This window comes from Martes martes (genome assembly GCF_963455335.1).
Source record: "Martes martes genome assembly, chromosome: 5".
Classification (NCBI taxonomy): domain Eukaryota; kingdom Metazoa; phylum Chordata; class Mammalia; order Carnivora; family Mustelidae; genus Martes; species Martes martes.
Window position 1 is genome coordinate 85,846,593 of NC_137892.1, and position 8,481 is coordinate 85,855,073.

The window sequence follows — 8,481 nt, forward strand, 5'->3', positions numbered from 1 at the left end:
AAATGCAAAGTCTACGGTTTGGGTGGTTTTAGGAACTTAAATAACATCCCTAGGCCTTGTTTTTCTTGCCTCTCCTATGTATTCTGTGAAATCTGTTGCTTTCTCAGGTGTGCCGTAGTCCTCTCTGTAAACTACAGGTTTATATCTTTCCAAGAGAAAGTATGACCTGAAAGAGAAGACCAGAATCCTCAGCTTGACTGCTATTGGCCTGAGCTGAGTCAGGTTAGCAGAAAGGAATTCCTTGATATGCTTAGGACGGGGCCAGATGGGCACCCCTGGTGAACCACTGCAGTGGGGTTAACTCTACTCAGCTACTTGAAGTGAGAAGAGAGAAAGAGCCCATAAAAGAAAAAAAAATTGTACTATTTGTAAAAGAACACTTAGTAGCCAAAAAATCCAGTAAAGAACACTAGTGATGGTGAGTAAACCATGTCGCCATCTTGGCGCTAACACTTGGGAAAAGGAAAACAAGTTGCATGCCAGGCCGTGAGGGTGTGGAGAGCACAAAAGCTTCCATCCGTTTCTCATGTCATCCTGGTCATCAGTCATTTGCTTTCTTCCCACCTATTTCCTATCATTCCTGCCAGGGCCCAGAGCTGTCCACCGACGAAAGTTAGAGGTTTGTGAATGAGCAGGGTTTGGGGGGGTGGGGTGGAGGACAGTAGTGGTCTGTGTACAGTAGTATGTGCAGCTCAGTGCTTTTGAAGTTGTTTTCTGCAACTTGGAAAAGAAGACTTCCAAGGAAGTTTGGCCATTTCGGAGGAAGAGAGATGCGAGTCTGGATTTGTCACACTCTGTACTATCCCATGAAAATAAAGAGGCAGCGACTCTCATATTTTCCATAATTGAATATTCTGTCCAAACTGCACAAACAAGATGCCACTGATCCATGTTCCAGAAGACAGGTGCGGATTTGTTTTTACAGCCATGGAGGCTGATGGCTTTGACCCCCGCCCCTGAAACCAATGACACATGTTTCTGAGTGTCACTTTTTCTGCAAAATGTGTTCTGACCCTACCAATCGTTGTCTTTGTTGTTGGAGTAGCCACAGCAGTTATAGTTCTGTGTGGGGTGCAGATGGACCAGTCAGCATGTCAAAAGCGTCATATGTATTACATCATTTAGGTGTCACAACATTTCTTTGAACTGGGTGTTCTCTCTGCTTTTCAGTGGAGAAACCTAAGGCATAGGCAGGGTAAGAAACTTACCCAAGCTCACAGGACATAAAGGGATAGAGGTTGGGGTGCCAAGGTGGCTCAGTGGATTAGGCCTCTGACTTCGGCTCAGGTCATGATCTCAGGGTCCTGGGATCGGGCCCTGCATCGGGCTCTCTGCTCAGTGGGGAGCCTGCTTCCCCCCCTCTCTCTGCCTGCCTCTCTGCCTACTTGTGATCTCTCCCTCTGTCAAATAAATAAATAAAATCTTTAAAAAAAGAGGGGGATAGAGCTTGGCTTCTAAACTGCCTATGTGCATGGCCACCAAGCTCTCTGGCGATGCTGCCCATCCTGTAGCATATAACTAGCAGACAGGTATACCAGGACACTCGCTATGTGCTAGCTCTGAGGCTGACAGCTTTAGCAGCCTCATCCTCCTTAGTATGTATGGTAACTAGATACCGTACATCCTAGTGCATCCCCACATTATAGACGAGGAACCTGAGGCTCTCAGATGCTCAGGAACTTGCTCAAAGTCCAGAATCTGGCACTCAAGTTCATGATCTTCCCTGCGAGCTGGTACCACCTATGCCCTTTGAACTTCATCTCGCTGTTTAGGTGCCCCCTTCCCTTACTAGACTTCCCTTACTAGACCACTTCCCTTACTAGACTGTGCCCCCTTGAGGGCATGGACACTGCTTTAATCAGCTGGCTTATAACTGTGCTCAATAAATGTCTGACTCATTTGTTTTTTCGGTGCCAAATACAGTGCTTAACACACAAAAGGTGTTTTCAATACAGAATAAATGAATAAACAGAAGAAAGTGTGAGTGATAGCTCCTGATTTCAGAAAGAGTAATCTTTTTATATAGACTGGAAATCAGGCAGTCCCTCTCCTGGAAGGTTGAGCCTATAGCCTGTACTTTGCAAAAGTCAATTCCATGCAGGTGACTTGGTCTCGGGATGAAAATGATTTGGCCTTGGCTGGTCCTCTCCAAATATCACAGCACATTAGTCACTTCCCTATTACTATAATAGCCCCTATTCAAAACAAAACCAGATAAAATGAAGATTCAGGTATTACATAACATTTGTGGGATACAGCAAGACTCAGTCTCTAAGACCGTTCTCTCTGGTCTAGTCTTGGCCAGGTTTTAGCTCTCTTGGCCTTTAACAATTCTCTGCAGTAATTCTACAGATGTTACAGAAGATGCCATTGACATAGCAACTAATTCAGCATCCTGGGAACCAGACTTTGAGCTCTGGTACGATGCACCTTAAATATGTGGGAATTTAACATGAAATCAAAGAAGCAAAGTTGCCTTTTCCTAGGAGGGGAGTTCCTGCCAATAAAAAATGAAATAAAATAAAGCAACTATCCTGAAGCACACAATGAAAGAAGGCTGTGGTTTCTAGCCAGCTAGACAGGTGAAGAATACAAATAACTGGAAGTGTGTTTGTGAAGAACCTGTTTGGAAATCGAACATGAGCCCAATACGGTATCAAGACCCTACTTGCAAAACTCTATTGAAACAAGGCCATGTTCAAACAATTGTGGTTTCTTCAAGATCAGGAGACAGCTGTCCAGAAAAGTGACTCATCAGAGAGGCTAAATATATTGTAGATGTTGCCTTGAGAGCAAGTTATCCACATGTGGGAATGACTTACTCAACCTGTTGTGGAATCAAGAGGTGACATTTGCATGAAATGAAAGAACTATGCAGTAAGCTATATTCCACTACCATGAACTCACATCCCAGTGGGAGGATTTGCTTTCTGTTTCTCCTCTGACCTCCACCTTTGACAATGATTCTCTGAGTCCTGTCAGACAGAGGATCATTATCCAGAGACCCCATCCTTTGGCAGTCCTTTTGGTTGCCCAGCTCTCAACCTATCCTCCCCCTTCCTTGCTGGCAAGAGCCTGGCTTTGTTTGGGTGTTCATACTCCATGTATGTGTGCAGAGTTCCAGGTGATGAATGTTCATTAGCCTAAGTCAGCCATGGTAAATCCATTCTCCTTACCAGAGATTGGTTTAAAAACAGGCTAACCTAGGGGATCTAGATCTAATCAGATGGCATAAGCAGTGAGTCATGAAGGGCTTTTTCCCTCCCTTAATAAAAAAGTATGTGGGAGGAAATACCCAACCTGGTTTTTGCTAGGTTTCTTCTGTCTTGTCTACATTAACTCCTGGAAGCATTGTAGCCATCTTGCTACCAGGAGGAATAAGCTTTCCCATATCCTGAGGGCATCATAAAGATGGCAAACACCTTGATCCTTGATGACAATATTGCACCACTAAAAAAAGCAAACTTGATGATAGATGTCTTGCTGTAGGAATTAACTTCTTGCTGCTGTGAAGCAGCCTTTGGCTAGGTAATTTTCTTGCTCACCTGATACAGGTGAATCTGATCCCTGTTCCAAGGCAACTTTTTATTTTCTTAAATATTTTTATCTTAGCAAGTATAACTAGTGTTTTTTGAGAAAACTGAGGCTACCCTAGTAGACAGTTTCGCATGGACCACATGCACCGTCCAAAAATGACTTAAGAATGCATAATCTAAAACAAGAGTTTGTACACCTGTTCTGTAAAGGGTCACATAGCCCATTAAAACTTCCCTCTTCGGGGCGCCTGGGTGGCTCAGTGGGTTAAAGCCTCTGCCTTCGGCTCAGGTCATGATCTCAGGGTCCTGGGATCAAGCCCTGTATTGGGCTCTCTGCTCAGTGGGGAGCCTGCTTCCCCCTCTCTCTCTGCCTGCCTCTCTGCCTACTTGTGATCTCTGTCTGTCAAATAAATAAATAAAATCTTTAAAACAACAACAAAACAACAAGCTTCCATCTTTACGGGCCATATAGTCTCTGTAGCAGCTTCACAATTCTGCCATCATAGTATAAAAGCCACCACAGACAATACACAAATGACTCAACATGACCGTGTTCCAAAAACACTTTATTTAACAAAACAGGCAGAGGGCTAGATTTAGCTTACAGGGTGTGGTTTGCCAGCCACGGTGTACTGTTCCCAAAAGATGCATCCCTTTACTATGAAAAACCTTCTGATGGCTTCCTCACATGACAGAGGCCCTGCCTAACCTGCTGACTTCATCTGGTACCACTGTTCACCTTCACACCAGCCACTCCAGCCTTCTTTTTTGTTAATCCATGAAATCTTTCCCCTCCCCCATCTTACGGCCTTTGCATTTGATGCTTCTTTTCCCAGAATGCTTTTTCCTGGCTCTTGCCTTGGTGGCTCTCTTCTCTTCATTCAGGAATAAACACAAATACCACCATCTCAAAGAGACTTTTCCTCAGAACTTAATCAAAGCCTCCTGTGTTCCCCAGTCACTTCCCTGTCCATTATTTGCTTTATTTTATTCTCTGTACTTATTAATGGCCATCTCTCCATTTCTCCACCATCAACCCTGCCCTCTTAGAAGTTTCTAAAGTCACTACTCAATTCCCCAAGTCCAGAAATGAAGTAGATAGTAAATATTTTTTGATTATTGAATGAATGAAACTCTTGTGGGCTCTTGTTAGCTTAAGGAAATGTTTTAAAGAGTTTCAAATATTTTCTTTTCTTTTTGAAGATTTTGTTTATTTATTTAAGAAGGAGAGAGAGCACACAAACAGTGGGGGAGGGGCAAAGAGAGATAGGGAGAAGCAGACTGCCCTCGGAGGAGGAAGCCCAATGTAGGGCTAGTCCCAGCATTCCAAAAACATGACCTGAGCCGAAGGCAGATGCTTAACTGACTGAGCCACCCAGGTGCCCCTCAAGTATTTTCTTTAATACAGAAAGTTTTTTTCTAATCTAACAGTCTGCTGATCTCTACAAGATGGCTCATGCATGACTTCCTTTAGGGTGTAAATTTTGCCTCTCAGTAGCTAAGTATGTTAGAGCTAGACACATAACTAAAGGGCTAATAGAAATATTAATACAATTGGTACTCGACGCTCTGAGACAAGAAGCTTTTACAAAAGTCAGGAGGGGGATACTTTCTTAGTTTTTCTACCTACCCAATAATCCTGGAGACACTAAAATGGCCCATTTGTCATGGTGTGTGCTCACGAGGGGTTTCCCTTCCATGAAGAATCAAAGCAGGTAACTGGCCCAGATCCATGTCAAGGCTGGAGCCCATATTCTGTATTAAGCTTGAATTACTACATTTTGGGGAGTCAGAGAATATCTACTTTATTGAATAGTACAAATAAAGGAGAGGAGATTCCAAGCTTGTGTGAAAGATATTTTTGCTTTATAAAATTGTACACATGGTGATTTTCCACCAGGAGTATGACCATATGAAAAGGCCACTTTATTCTGCTTGCCCATAAATAACTTCAGAAAGCCCTTGCAAATACACTTACAGATAAAATTCAATGCAGTAAGAGTGGGGAGAGGGGAGTAGGGATGGAAAGTATCCTTGTTTGGCGCTGTTTTCTAATATGAGTTAATACTAGATTTTCCAAAGTTTTGGGTCATCTTCTCCACACCCCTCAGTGTGTGAGTCAACCCTACCCTTGATGATTGCCTGCTTGGCTATGGGCCACTTGCCAGCCATCCTCAGACCAGGAAATCTGGTTAAAATATGATCTCTGGCTCTTGACTAAATATTTTTTTTAAGTCTTCTCATTAAAATATGTGACTCTCCCTTGAAACTCCCTCCCAAATACTTCTTTTAAAATCCCCCGAGGTATGTGGTGGAGAACAAAAATGTCCTTCAGAAAGAGAAGAATCACACAGAAGGAAATGAGAATGACAGATTTCTCATTAATGCTTCCCTTTTTATTCATCTAAAACTTATCTACCCATCTGAAAGTCGTGCCCAAGTGTTCTTAAAGTCCATGCTCTCAGTTTCTAGTGGAAGCAGGAAACGTCTTTCTTGTTCAGGGGGTAGAGATTGAGTTAATATGTACATGAACATTGGCTATTTCAACTGTTTCCAGCCAACTCACCTCTGTTTATGACCAGCATCGTGAGCCACAGTGAAAAAGGCTGGCTATTTTGGTCCAGCCCTAGCTCCTGCAAAAAGAGCAAACAGAAGTGTGTATAAGATAATGTAAATGAATACGAGGGGCCAGGTGGGAAACGTATGCATTGGAAACAGCCACTATGAGTTCCTTCCAAGTATGACACACATAAGAATGTGGGCCCAGAGGTGCCAGATCTTGTGATTTTTACAAACAAAATGCAGAAAGTTGGGTTATTCTTCCAATTTCTAAATATTGGAGCAATTTTTTAAAAAAGAAGAATTCCCCAAGCCAAGCATGTCCAACAAGGCTGGTTTGGGCTTGTGGGTTGCTTCTCTGAGGCTACTCTGTAGCAGTGACATAAATCTCTGATGGCTCCAGCGAGCTGGGGTGTTCCCACAGAGCATCATCAACAACTTCTGTGCTGGAAGCCAGGCTCGTGGCATGTTCCTAAGCTGCAGGTGCCAGAGTTCCTCCACCCTTCTTGACCATGACCAAGGAAGACCTCTCCTCTGCTTGGCTCCTTCCCCAAGCTTTATGGCACATGAGAGCAGGGCACATATATGAGGTTGACTGTTTGAGATCATCAGCCTCTTTGCCATCATGACTGGCCCCCAGGGGTGGAAGGGATGAAAACCTGGTTCTGATCAATGAAGAATTTTTTGGTTCTAGATTGAAATGGTGGGCTTCTCAGTCTAAATGTAGACCTCCACTCAAAGCCTTGCAATTTTTTTTTCTTGGACTCTAGCCAAATATGAGTTTCAAGTTGATATATATTTTGTTTTTCTAATCTTATCCTTGGTTTCTAGAACCAGAGGCAAAATGTAAAATAAAAATGAAGACACAATAATATCTTCACATAGCATCTGCTTTCATTTGGTTAGAAGCCCATGTTTTCTTTACTTACATTGAAGAGCTATGATTGAAGATAAAGACAAATAACTTTTGTTAAACTAAAGATTTATATTTAAAATACTTCTGCACATGTCATGAACCTAGAAGTGCCAATAGGCTCTTCTTCGTCAGTATGTCTGTTCCTACACCTCACTTTTCTCCAGGAATGCCTTGTGTGCCTTTCTCCTCTTGGTGTTGAGAATGGAACTGCCCCCAGAAGGCACCATTTGCCCCCGGAGGGCTTTCTGCAGAGGCAGCTATCCCTGTAGCCCCTGTTGGAATGAATGTGGCCACACAGACAGAGCAAGGAATTCTCCCGTGCCTGCTTGACCCAACTGCAATTTGTCCAGCCACTGAAGAGTTCTGTCTGTCTCACTCTGTGTTTTGGGAATCCTTCCAATTCACAGTGCTCAATTATTTTGAGCTGGTTAAGTACTACTTATAGTGATCTTACGTTACTTTTGCTTTGGGCTGTGTATCTCCTTCTGGATATATTTTGAGCTCCCTCAGAGTCTTTTTCTCATTATTAAAAATAGGGAAATCTAGGCAGTGGCAAATGGATTGCCAGATTTTAATCTACATCCAGAGGTAACCACTAAAGATATGTTGGTTTATTTCCTTAAGACGTTAAACATAGATAACACTTTCTTTTGTTTCTATGACACCATCTATTATAAAACACACCGTGGACTTAATTTGTGCTAATAGAACTTCGTGAAACTAGTTCCTTCCTATCACAGCTTCTCCTAACTCCAATGTCATCAGCTCAGATGAACCTCCTTGCTGACCTTTCCTAAAGCGATCATCCGTCCCCCTGCCCTGCATCTCTTGTTCTCTGTCTTATTCCTCCTATTCTCTTTATTTCTTAGGGCTTAATATTACCAGAAATTGTCTTATGTCTCTACTTGGCTGTATACTAACAACCCACCAGAACATAAGCTCAGGAGAGCATGAGACATCTGTCTTGTTCACTGCTGTAGTTTCAAAGCCTAGAACAGTGCCTCTGATCTCTTCTAGAACTGATAAAAGGATGGTACAAGGATTATTTTTTTAAAGCAATGAATCTGTAAAGACAGGAATAAGTGGACAGAAAAAGAGTGTAGTGGGGCTGAGGGTTGGTTCTAGAAAAAGTAAATGTAACACTATTGTGTTCCTGTATCAGCCCTACACGGATCCTGGCAAACTTGTGTCTCCACAGTCTACATCCAAATTCTGTATGTATCCTTTTATTTGGGTGGTGCTGATTTTGGCTTTGGTTTAAGGATCATGATTTTAAATATATTTTCCTGCCAGTAAAACAACGAAAGTATCAATTTCTTTAAACTCTTCTTACCAGAGATAACTGTTGTTATCATTTTAGTAAACTTTGAACCTTGTTTCTATACTTTTTTTTTTGGTGCCACAAGGAGGGTTGCTCTAATCTAAATAGATACTGATGCCATTGGCAAACTAGTAAGGTTAGGCTTAATT